Source organism: Elephas maximus, chromosome 21, assembly GCF_024166365.1.
Source record: "Elephas maximus indicus isolate mEleMax1 chromosome 21, mEleMax1 primary haplotype, whole genome shotgun sequence".
In the NCBI taxonomy this organism is placed as follows: domain Eukaryota; kingdom Metazoa; phylum Chordata; class Mammalia; order Proboscidea; family Elephantidae; genus Elephas; species Elephas maximus.
In genome coordinates this window covers 25,917,983-25,930,020 of record NC_064839.1, presented here as the reverse complement: position 1 = coordinate 25,930,020, position 12,038 = coordinate 25,917,983, and the positions used below count along the sequence as shown (strand labels likewise).

The 12,038-nt window shown below is 38.6% G+C and overlaps 1 long non-coding RNA gene across 3 annotated transcripts in view; it reads right to left on the bottom strand.

Moving 5' to 3' along the window:
• The window catches only part of LOC126064886 (uncharacterized), a 339,348-nt gene that overhangs the window by 278,161 nt on the left and 49,149 nt on the right, over window positions 1–12,038 (bottom strand). Inside the window, exon 3 of one of the 3 annotated variants that reach the window (XR_007514671.1) lies at window positions 618–682. The exons of the other annotated variants lie outside the window; for them this stretch is intronic. This is a non-coding gene — a long non-coding RNA (uncharacterized LOC126064886). Of the gene's footprint in view, window positions 1–617; window positions 683–12,038 lie in introns of those variants that run through there. 3 annotated transcript variants of the gene reach the window in all.

Genomic DNA, 12,038 nt, shown 5'->3' with positions numbered 1-12,038 from the left:
AAATCGATCTTGGTGAAGTACAGAAAGAAGAAGGTAGGATTTTACTCTCTTACCTCTCAAAAGTCCCTTGGTATACCCCAGCTTTGTATTCCTGGGGCCCCAGAGAATGACATCCATGGTCAAGTTAGAAAAGTTACGTGTCTGTTGTAATTCCAGACAAAGTCTCCTGTTATTTTTTTACCACTGAGAGGGTGGAATAACTCCTAACAAGAAAACAGAATAAGCTTCTACAATCGACATAAGTCAGTTGCTGTTTCAACATGTTTTTCCTTTAATAATGGACTGGGCAGGGGATAAAATTTCCACCCGACATACACATGGCTCCAAACTATTTGTTTATTCTCCTGTCATTTCTACCAATGGATTTGCTGGTTGCAGAAGGCCATAGTCTCCCATTCACAGGCAAGAAAGAACACTCACCCCTGCTGTTCCCTTGTAACCCAGGCCCCATTACCTAGCCACACATGTTGAACAACAAGGACTATCATTTATTGAGCAGTTGTAATGTACTGTCCTCAGCAATCCAGAAGTGTTGAGAAAAGGCTTCCAAGAGGCATGCTTGTGCTAGACTAAGAAAGAAGCACGTTCTTTCTGAAAACTACCTGAATCTTGACAACCAAGTCAGCTCCATCATGTATTTCAGGAAAACAAGCCCATGGTATAGGCAGTAGAGAATGCAGTTCTGCAAAGAAAGGGGAAAGAGGGCTTATTAAGTGCAGAATGTGTCTCTCGAGGATATTTCTTAGTGAGAGCTTTGGCTTCTTGACCAACAGAGATAAGGCACTGAAAATAAAATTTCTGGAAGAAGGGGCTAGTATACAGTGCATATTAACATTTAACATGTGAAGGTTCAGACCCTTTATTTCAATAAATGCTCCATAAGTCTCCTAGGCAAATCATCTCCATTTCCCAGCTCTTGTTAACTGACACTTAGCTCTTCTGTACGGCAGTGGTTGCGGGTGTAGACCATTTGACAGCATAGGCTTTCTATTCAGGGAGCATCTTCTATGCCAACTCTAATCTACCTTCAACAAAGCAACAAATTCCTATTTACAACTATTTAGCTAAATACTCCAGAGATCAAATATAATTTCCTTTAGTTGCTCTCACACTGTCACAATCCTAATTATGACACTGTTGGGAATACTCACTTCCTTAAAAAATGTAAAATGCAACATAAAAATTTATGAAGCAAATGATTGCAGGTATAACTGTTCAAGGGTGCAGTGGTCTCTTTGTAACTCAGTTTCCTCAACCACTGCCCTTTTATACTTCATTTTATGGTCATTGCCATGCCTCAGGGAAGAAAGAATATTGAAAATAATTTATTATGATTAAATTGCTTCTTCAGAAGGCACAATTTTATCTTTCTCATTTTATAAGAATCCCATTTTAATTTGCTTGCTATGCTGTCCCTAGCATGAATTTAGGGATTTTATGGAGTAAGGATTGAAGGCTGATATCAATGAAATGATGAATTTTATATCTGAAGGATTGTTTTGTTTGATTTAAGAGAAATTTCAATGGCCAATTATTTGTAGATTCTGTTTACTATAAAGAGCTGGCCAAATAGTAATTCTCATTCATCACTTACCAATGTGAATTGGAGAAGGCATCTTTGTGATTACTCTTGATATATTAAGGTTAATGTTGAGTAAAAATACTGTTGCCTATTCCACAAAGAGAGAACACATGCTTTTCCTAACAGAGCCAGTTTTTTTTTAAAGCATAGCCCTCTAAGTATACATAACCATGTTGACCATGTAGTCAGTCAACCCTACTTGTTATATGCCATGTCTCTTCTATTATCTGCGGTCAAAGAAAACATTCAAACAGCCAACCAAATAAGAATGGATTGGGCTTTAGTATTAAAAATTGAAGATTTTATTTCAGGCTTCATTAAAATGATAACAAAATCGTCAAAGATGAGGTTGACAAAAATAATGGTAGTCACTCTATGGGCATACAAAGTAATGAGGTTTTTTTGTTTTTTGTTTTTTTGGTTCGACATATGCTAAAAGCATGTCAATGATTTGAGGCCACTTCTAAAGTGACCTAGAATCAGAGACAGTTTGGGAACCTAATCTAGTGGGATTTGAACAGATGGCTCCTGAATTCCAGGGATAACAAATAATGTGTCTACGTTTATGAAGAAAATGAGTGACAGAACTGACCTGGAACTAAGATTAAAGAACATTTTATTTAAAGGTCCTTTCCAACTCTAGAATTTCACGCCTTTCTGTTAATGCAGACTGAGTATTATCACAGGGAAAATGAACTGATAAAGAAAGGTAAATGAGTTATGTACATTAGCAGCAATTATTTAATATGCATTAGTGATTCAATAGAGATGATAGGTAGATAGATGGTAGAAAGATAGATGATTGATAGACAGATAGATAGACAGATAAGACAGTACAGATAGACTCTGCTACCTAACAGGCACTGAGCTCCTTCCTCTGAAGAAGTTTATAATCTGCTTGGGAGATAAAACAAGTAAATATGCAATTATAATGCAGTACCCTAAGTGCTCTGACAGGGGAAATTTAGGATGATATGGGAGCACGTGAACTGACTCCTTATCCAGACACTGTGATTACGGATGGATCTGAAGAGGAGCTGATATCTAAGCTAAGAATTAAAGGAAGAGTTGGAGTTAACCAGGCAAGGAGAAGGGTGGGATGACTGTCTCAGACACACGCAAAAGTCTGGGAGGAAGCAGGAATACAGCATCTTTGGTAAAGCATGGTATTAGGGTTAGATCAGAGAGTGAGGGTGAGAAAGGCAGGAGATGGGATCAGAGAGACAATGGAGCGTTAGGTTATGAAGGGACTGACATGCCATGTTCGGTAGCTTGGACATTCTTCTGAAAGTAACAGTGAGCCATTCAAAGGTTAGAGTAGAACAGGGCATGATCATATTTGATTTTCCAAAGAAATTTCCCATTGGATGTGAAGCATGGATTGGAGGGGCCTAGAGGTGGAAGGCAGGTCTTAAAAGGCAGGAAGATGAGTTTGAAGGCTGAAGAAGATACACAGGTGAGAGACTGATGGTGATGTGAACAAGAATTGTGCCACTATGGATATGCACGAAGGATATGAAAATAATCGGGTAACAGAATGGGCAGAACTTAATAATTGGTAAGGTGTTAAGGATGAAGCCCAAGTTTCTTGATTATGCAAATGGAAGACAACTAGACCATTTACTGACATAGGGCTGCCTGGAGCAAGGACAACCTTCTAGGAACAGCTGATGTGTGCAGTAATTGACACGCTGAGAGGTCCTTTGTACAACCAAGTGTCTACATGTCCCATAGGCAGCTAGAGGTACAGATATAGAGCTCATTACACAGATCAGGGCAGGAAGTGATGATCTGGGGAATTACCAGCATATAGATAGCAATGAAAAGCAAAGGAAGTAGGCAGCCACACCCAGAGAGAGCCCGCAGATTGGAATTGGAAGATAGCTAAAAGCAGATCTTTGAGAAACGAATGCAAGAGGCAGCAGCTTCAGTTCTTTGGGGAAAAATCACTTCTATTAAAAACAAAAATAAAGACAGAAAAACTTGGCATTCCTTACAGAAGAGATTCTCTAGAGAGCAAAACTAAGGATAAAAATGTTATTCAGTTTGTGCATTGGTCTAATTACTAATGCTAAGTCTTGGAAAATTTCTTTCTTGGGGGTGGGGGTTAAAAATTGCATTACAGAATGTTAGGCTGTAATTTCACTCCTACCTTTTAATACATGTGACAACTTGTAGAAGTTAAATATCCTTCCTGGAGCTCAGTTTCCTCTTCTAGTAAAGAGAAAAATAATCCCTAACTCACAGAATGGCTGTGAAGATAATGTTCTGATTGGCAGAACTGGATTCTCTTGACACAGTACCTGGCACGTGATAGGAGTTTGACAAATCTTAGTTAACATTCTTTTCATTAGTTTATCCAAATGGGTCAACTGAATTAGTAAAATATATATAATAGGGAAAACAAGAAAAACTTTTATCTAGTTATTTTACATATATGTATATAATCAAACCAAACCCACTGCTGATGAGTCGACAGAGGAGAACTGCCCCATCGGGTTTCCAAGTCTGTAAATCTTTGGGGAAGCAGACTGCAACTTCTTTCTCCAACACATATGTACATAAAAATGATTTTTAAAATTAGATTCAATCCTATCAGTTGAAAGTTTCCCATATTTGAAAAATATCTGCATTTTACTCTAGCTCTGAAAGGGAAGCTATTTATATTCAGGATCGACTTGGTTTCATGTGCCATAGAAAGAGTCAATTTTTGCAGTTCATTGACTTGGCTATTGGGTAAGCCAAATTATCCAGTAAACTACCATGGTCTGATTATTTAAATTGTACAGATATCGCTCAATGAAAAAAACTGCATTCTGGATTATATAATTGGATTTTGTGTTTTACATTTTGATTGTTTTGCTAAATGAAAATATGCTACTTTGTGTGGTCCAGCTTATGCTCAGTAAATTCAGGATAGTAATTACAAGGCTGTAAAAGTAGGAATAACTCAGGGTAGAGGTTCACTGCTTCTCAGCGACCCAAGTCTGGATTTGAGGAAGTCATTTCCACAAAACTTACTACCTCAGTCATTCTCAAATCTTTCTTGTGATAGAGCGATTGGCAGTTATGAAGCTCTGCAGAACACCATAGATCATAAAATGTTCAACTTAAAACTAAATAGATTATTCTTATTCAATCAAAGACCCTCTTATTTTAGCAGGAGGTCATATACAAGTAGATAAGGTCACAAGCTCTAAAATCAGGCCATGTTTTACAGACGGGGAAACTGAGACAGAGAGATATTAAGCTCCTTGTCTAATGTCACACAGTTGTCAAGTGGCAAAGCCCAGATTCAAGCCCAGGCAATATTAATAATAACTATCAAAGAGTGGTTGTAAGATTTAATAAGTCATGGAAAGTACTTAGCATAGTGTCTTGCATTTACAATGAAACAAGGATACCCTGGGTGGTGCAAAGAGTTAAGCACTCGACTACTAACTAAAAGGTTGGAGGTTCAAACCTACCCCAGTGTGCCTCAGAAGAAAGGTCTGGCAATCAGCTTCTGAAAAATCAGTCATTGAAAACTCTATGAAGCACAATTCTACTCTGTCCTATAGGGTCGCTATGAGTTGGAATGACTCGACAGCAACTGGTTTGGTTTTTTTTTTTTTTTTTTAACAGGTTTTGTGTTACAGTGGTTAAGTGTTTGGCTGCTAACCAAAAGGCCAGCAGTTCAAACCCGCCAGCAGCTCTGTGGGAGAAAGATGTGGCAGTTTGCTTTTGTCAAGATTGGAAACCTTTATGTGGCCGTCCTACTCTGCCCTATACTTGCAGCCTTGGTGGCACAGTAGTTAAGAGCTCAGTTCTTGTTGTTGTCAGGTGCCGTCAAATCAGTTCCGACTCATAGCGACCTTATGCACAACAGAACGAAACACTGCCCAGTCCTGCGCCATCCTTAAAATTATTGTTACGCTTGAGCTCATTGTTGCAGCCACTGTGTCGATCCACCTTGTTGAGGTTCTTCCTCTTTTCCACTGACCCTGTACTCTGCCAAGCATGACAACCTTCTCCAGGGACTGATCCCTCCTGACAACACGTCCAAAGTACGTAAGACGCAGTCTTGCCATCCTTGCTTCTAAGGAGCACTCTGGCCGCACTTCCTCCAAGACAGATTTGTTCGTTCTTTTGGCAGTCCATGGTATATTCTTCGCCAACACCACAATTCAAAGATGTCAACTCTTCTTCGGTCTTCCTTATTCATTGCCCAGCTTTCACATGCATATGATGAGATTGAAAATACCATGGCTTGGGTCAGGTGCACCTTAGTCTTCAGGGTGACATCTTTGCTCTTCAACACTTTGAAGAGGTCCTTTGCAGCAGATTTGCCCAATGCAATGCATCTTTTGATTTCTTGACTGCTGCTTCCATGGCTGTTGATTGTGGATCCAAGTAAAATGAAATCCTGGACAACTTCAATCTTTTCTCCGTTTATCATGATGTTGCTCATTGGTCCAGTTATGAGGATTTTTGTTTTCTTTATGTTGAGGTGTAATCCATACTGAAGGCTGTGGTCTTTGATCTTCGTTAGTAAGTGCTTCAAGTCCTCTTCAGTTTCAGCAAGCAAGGTTGTGTCATCTGCATAACACAGGTTGTTAATGAGTTTTCCTCCAATCCTCATGCCCCATTCTTCTTCATACAGTCCAGCTTTTCTGATTATTTATTCAGCATACAGATTAAACAGGTATGGTGAAAGAATAAAATCCTGATGCACACCTTTCCTGACTTTAAATCAATCAGTATCCCCTTGTTCTGTCCGAACAACTGCCTCTTGATCTATGTAAAGATTCCTCATGAGCACAATTAAGTGTTGTGGAATTCCCATTCTTCGCAGTGTTATCTGTAGTTTGTTATGATCCACACAGTCAAATGCCTTTGCATAGTCAATAAAACACAGGTAAACATCCTTCTGGTATTCTCTTCTTCCAGTCAGGGTCCATCTGACATCAGCAATGATATCCCTGGTTCCACGTCCTCTTCTGAAGCCAGCCTGAATTTCTGGCAGTTCCCTGTTGATATACTGCTGCAGCTGTTTTTGAATAATCTTCAGGAAAATTTTGCTTGCGTGTGATAGTAATGATATTGTACTAACCAAAAGTTTGGCTGTTCAAATCCACCAGCCACTCCTTGGAAACCCTATGGGGCAATTCTATTCTGTCCTATAGGGATGCTAGGAGTTGGAATTGACTCTATGGCAATGGGTTTGGTATGGGAGAGGGAGGTAGTGCAAATGGTTAATGTGTTTGGCTGCTAAGCAAGAGGCTGGAGGTTCAAGTCCACCTAGAGACACCTTGGAAGAAAGGCCTGACAATCTACTTCTGAAAACAACAGCCACTGAAAACCCTATGGAGCACAGTTCTACTCTGACACACATGAGGTCTCCAGGAATCAGAGTCAACTCGACAGCAACTGGTAAGTTATTGCCATTGTTAATATTTCAGAGAAGTCGTCCGTAGAGTGTAGCATCGTTATAAATTTAAATACAAAGAGAAATCATTTCTGACAAATATATATACACTAATACATATACAAGATCAGAAAACTTCTTTTCTACTTTGGATAATTCACATAATTTACAAGTTCAATTATTTTTGTATTTTCAAATTAGAACTTAAAAAGAATACATTAATTCTTTTTTGTGTAGACTAAAATGATAGAGAAAAATATCTGGAAAGGTGCAAATGATATTATAAACAAAAAAATTTGAAGTTAGTTGCAAGTACATCCTAACCTGAAAAGCTGAAAAAATAATATTTGTGCTTAAGTTTCCCATCCTAGGGGCTCTTTTTCTCCCAGTTCTTCATGTGTCTGCTTTTTTCTCTCTTCCAAGTCTTAGCCTCAATGTTACCTTTTTAGAGAGAACACTCCTGACCCACTCTGATTAGGAAAAAAATCTTCCCTTTTTTGTCCTCAAACACCACCCTGTTCATTTTCTTCACAGCACAAATAATAATATGCAATTATTTTATTTGTTTCTTTGCTTCCCTGCTAGAACAAAAACCCAATTAGAAATGGACTTCTCTATATTGTCTCACTTGCTCCATCTTTCATGCCTAATCCAGTATTTGGTACATATTCCCACTTAACAAACATTTGTTGGCTAAATTAATAAAGGGCATATGATCTTTATATTCCATTTTCATTTGTTTCTTTATCTGCAGAAGGACCCAACAGTGTGGGCTCTGAATTCATACAAACACAACCTTTGGATATTTCTGTTTAGCCCAGGTGGGCTTCTTTGAGAGGGTTGCAGGGACCTCAGGAACACAGATGGGTAAGGTGGGTGGGGCCTAAGAGGCCCCTGTGGTAATAAGATGGGGCTCAGAGAGGTATTTGAACCTATTTTTCCAGTTGCCATTGTAATTGGTTCTAGCACATAGCGGCACCACATATGTCAGAGTAGAACTGTGCTCCATAGTTTTCAATGGCCAATTTTTTGGAGGTTTTGGAATCAAAAGGCCTTTCTTCCCAGGTGCCTCTGGGTGGACTTGAACCTCCAAACTTTCAGTAGCAGCCAAGTGCTTTAACTTTTTGCACCACTCAGGAACTCCAGTGTGGACCCATAGGGAAGTTCAAACAAACATCACAGGCACTGGGATCATTAGAGCCACTATCGGTTTCTGCCAAACCTGAAATAGACTCTTCAATGGTCTCTACATGGCTGTCAGAGAGATCTTTCTGAAATAGAAATCTCCCCACATTTTCTTGCTTAAAGCTCTACAATGGCTCTGCAAGACTTTCTGAAGAATGAACAAGCCTGTGGCAGAAACATCAGGAAGGACCTTCTTGGTCATGCTGCATAGTTCTTTCATCTTTTCTTCCATAGCTTCTCCATGGACTCACTGCATGTATGACAGATGCACTGGGTGAAGGATTTGCAATTCCAAGAACATTTCACTTTCTCCCATTTACCCATGGCTTTGCACATACTGTTCTTCTGTCAGTACTTCTGGTTCAGAATGAAATACTGAGCACAGACATTTGTCCTGTGTATGGCTTGCAGTATACTTCTTCTTGCTTCTTCATAGTTCATCTTTGGATGAAATACACACATGTGCACAAAGACACAAACACCTTTAATAAGGATAAGCATTTCATCACTACTTTTTTTTTTTTTTACCGGTTGACATCAGATGCTTACCAAAAGGTCCACAGTTGGAATCCACCAGCCGCTCCCTGGAAACCCTATGGGGCAGTCTACTGTGTCCTATAGGGTGGCTATGAGTCAGAATCAACTTGACGGCAACAGAAACAGGGGCCAGTTACCAAAGATCAGTTCTGACACATGGTGACCGCACGTGTGTCAGAGTAGAACTGTGCTCCATAAGGTTTTCAATAGTTAATTTTTAAAAGTATACGCCAGGCCTTTCTTCCAAGGCACCTCTGGATGGACTCGAACCCCCAACCTTTTGGTAAGCAGCTGAGCATGTTAACCATTTGCACCACCCAGGGACTACAAGGATAAGCATTACGCCTCTGAGAAAGAGGCGTCAAAATTCATATTCAAGAATAGAAACATTCTCCTAGCTACAACATAACCTGTACCACTTTCCCGGTTATCAATTGACATAGTATTTTGCATTATTATGTAGAATATTATCAATTCTGTCTTTTTCAATATCACTAGAATTTCCACTACAGAGTCATCTACCCCTTCATGGCAATCCTGTATTTAATATGCACAAAGGATGGTCAGAAGCATGGAAATTAATATTGTTGGTGCTTTTTAGCCAGTTCAATTTGTTGGGTGGAAGATTCTTCCGTAGTTTCTGCAGATGATAAAAAGTCAGTGAAAGTACTCTTCAACGCATACACATTTCAGTATTCTGTTCCTGAGGAACCAAGTATCAGTCATTGTATTATATATGAGGAACCCTAGTGGTGCAGTGGTTAAGTGTTCGGTGGTTAACTGCAAGATTGGCAGTTTAAACCCACCAGCTGCTCCATGAGAGAAAGATGTGGCAATCAGCTTCTGTAAAGGTTACAGCCTTGGAAACACTTTGGTGCAGTTCTACTCTGTCCTATAAAGTCACTATGAGTTGGAATCAACTCAACAGCAATGGGTTTGGTTTTGGTTTTTGATTTTTATATCTCACGTACTTTGGACATGTTATCAGGAGGGACCAGTCCCTGGAGAAGGACATCGTGCTTGATAAAGTACAGGGTCCCCAAAAGAGAGGAAGACCCTCAATGAGATGGACTGACACAGTGGCTGCAATGATGGGCTCGAGCATAGCAACCACCATGAAGATGGTGAAGGACCAGGCAGTGTTTTTCCTTCTGTGGTCCATAAGGTCTCTATAAGTTGGAACTGACCTGAGGGCACCTAACAACAACGTTGTACATGAACCAGGAAAGAGTAGGGAAGAAGAAATGAATATGTGGAATGGTGTGTATGTGTTGGGGGGGCGGTGAGTGTGTGTTATTTCCAAATCATATATGTGAATTGTATTAATATACAAACTGGACAAAAGTTACATACATATAGGCGTAGTAGATAGCAATTGCATATAATTTCAAAAATCTTCCACATGAATGAAATCTATAGGGTCAATATTCATCTTTGTATCCTATTTGTCTGATATATAAGACAAACTAATGATTAAAATAAAGGAAAGAATTACGTTCCCAGGTACTTTGTATTTAATCATGGTCCTTAAAATGGTGGCTAGAGCTGTTTCTAAAGGAATTAAGCTCGTATTAGTTCATCTTCTTTCAAAATTTGTAACATTGTTGAATTTCCTAATGGTAAAGAGATATATTATCATTGGCAAAAACATGGAAAAAATAAAAAATATACAAAGTTCAAACCACCACTCTTCATATGATGAGATAAAGATCATTAAAAATTTGATGCATTTCAATCCAGTGTTTTTTTATGCAAACTTAAATGCAGCTATGTAAACAGCTTTAAAAATAAGATGGAATTATACTGTTTTCTATTCTTTTACTGCTTCTTGTTAATGCTATATCAGCACCCCTCTTGTCACCGTATCTCAGCTTTCCATTCCTCCCATCCGTCCTTTTAAAGAGGACGTATCCATCTGAAGTTGCTAAGTACAACAGGGTCAGCAATCTGCTGCCTTTGCTGAGTGAATGGACAGGACGGCCTCTACTGGGGAGATTCAGGAGAAAAAATATAAAGGCTGCGCTGCCTGAATTTTTTTCTTCAATTTTTATATTCCTTGAGAGGTTCTCACTTAGCTAAAAAAGGAATCATTTACAAAGGTGCAAAGAAGCTTACCCTAAAATAGATTGCCTAACTCATAATTGACCTTTGCGTAAAAGCGTGCATTTCATAGCAATTTGGCTCAATCAAATTTCCCAGGCAGACATACTCACACAATTTTAACACCAGAATTAAAGTTGCAAAATGTACATTTTAGTAACTCTCCAAAGCCAAAAATTCAATCTCCAAATTCAATCTCTCAGGCCATTATTGTTTTCAATACAATGAGAGTTAATGGTGGACTTTCCTGTCTTTGTGAATCACAAAAGGTATTTTGGGCTGGAAGAAAGGAGCAATTCTCACTCTTTTGTTCTCTTAGGTGTTGCGTGATTATCTGGCAACAGGCAATTATGAAGCAAACTTAATCAACTGCAGAACTATGTAATATAATCATAGTAACATTCTGGAGAAGGCTCAATTAATACCTAAAATTTCCAATTTTTCCTTTCTGGTATTTTATTCTTCACCTTAACAAGATGAAACTATACACAGTTCCTAAATCAAAGAAAACCGAGATAATTATGCACAATTAAGTGAACTGAGTTCCATTTCTTAAAATACCATAACACACATAATTTGTTTATTATGTGAAAGGAATTAACCAACTCATGAGGAAGTACTGTAAAGGGAAAAATTAGTATGTCATACACTGACATATTCTCAATTCTTTGAATGCCTTTTAAATTGCCTTATAGTCATTAGGCAATTGTTGAAATTAAGCTAACTTTAGACTGATTAACAGTCTAAATGCATCTAAAAAGTTAACCAACAAAGGTTATTTACTTACAGAAATGAATTAAATTAACATGGGTGCCATTTTTATACACTATAAACTAAAGCAAATGCTATTTCTGCTCCCCAGAAAGTGAAAAATAATATTGTCATTGCATTTAAAAGTATTTAAAATCTTGTTGTAAATGACATGGCCCTATAATTTGGCTCAGTGGACCTGGTTTCAAAACCAGAATAAAAACTCCCAATTCGACAGCCAGGAAGGGTACTGATTTCCTTGTTTCTAGGAACCATCTTGCTTCTCTCACAGTCCTTCACCACCACAGCTCTTTAAAAAGTTGTTCTACCTACTCAGTGCAAGTATTTGCTCTTATCATGGGATATCCTTATATAACATATGGCTTTGATCCACCATCTTTTAAACAATCACCAAAACATATTGATATTCGCCTGGATTCTAAGTCACTGTCAGTTGTACTGCCACAAAGTCATGTC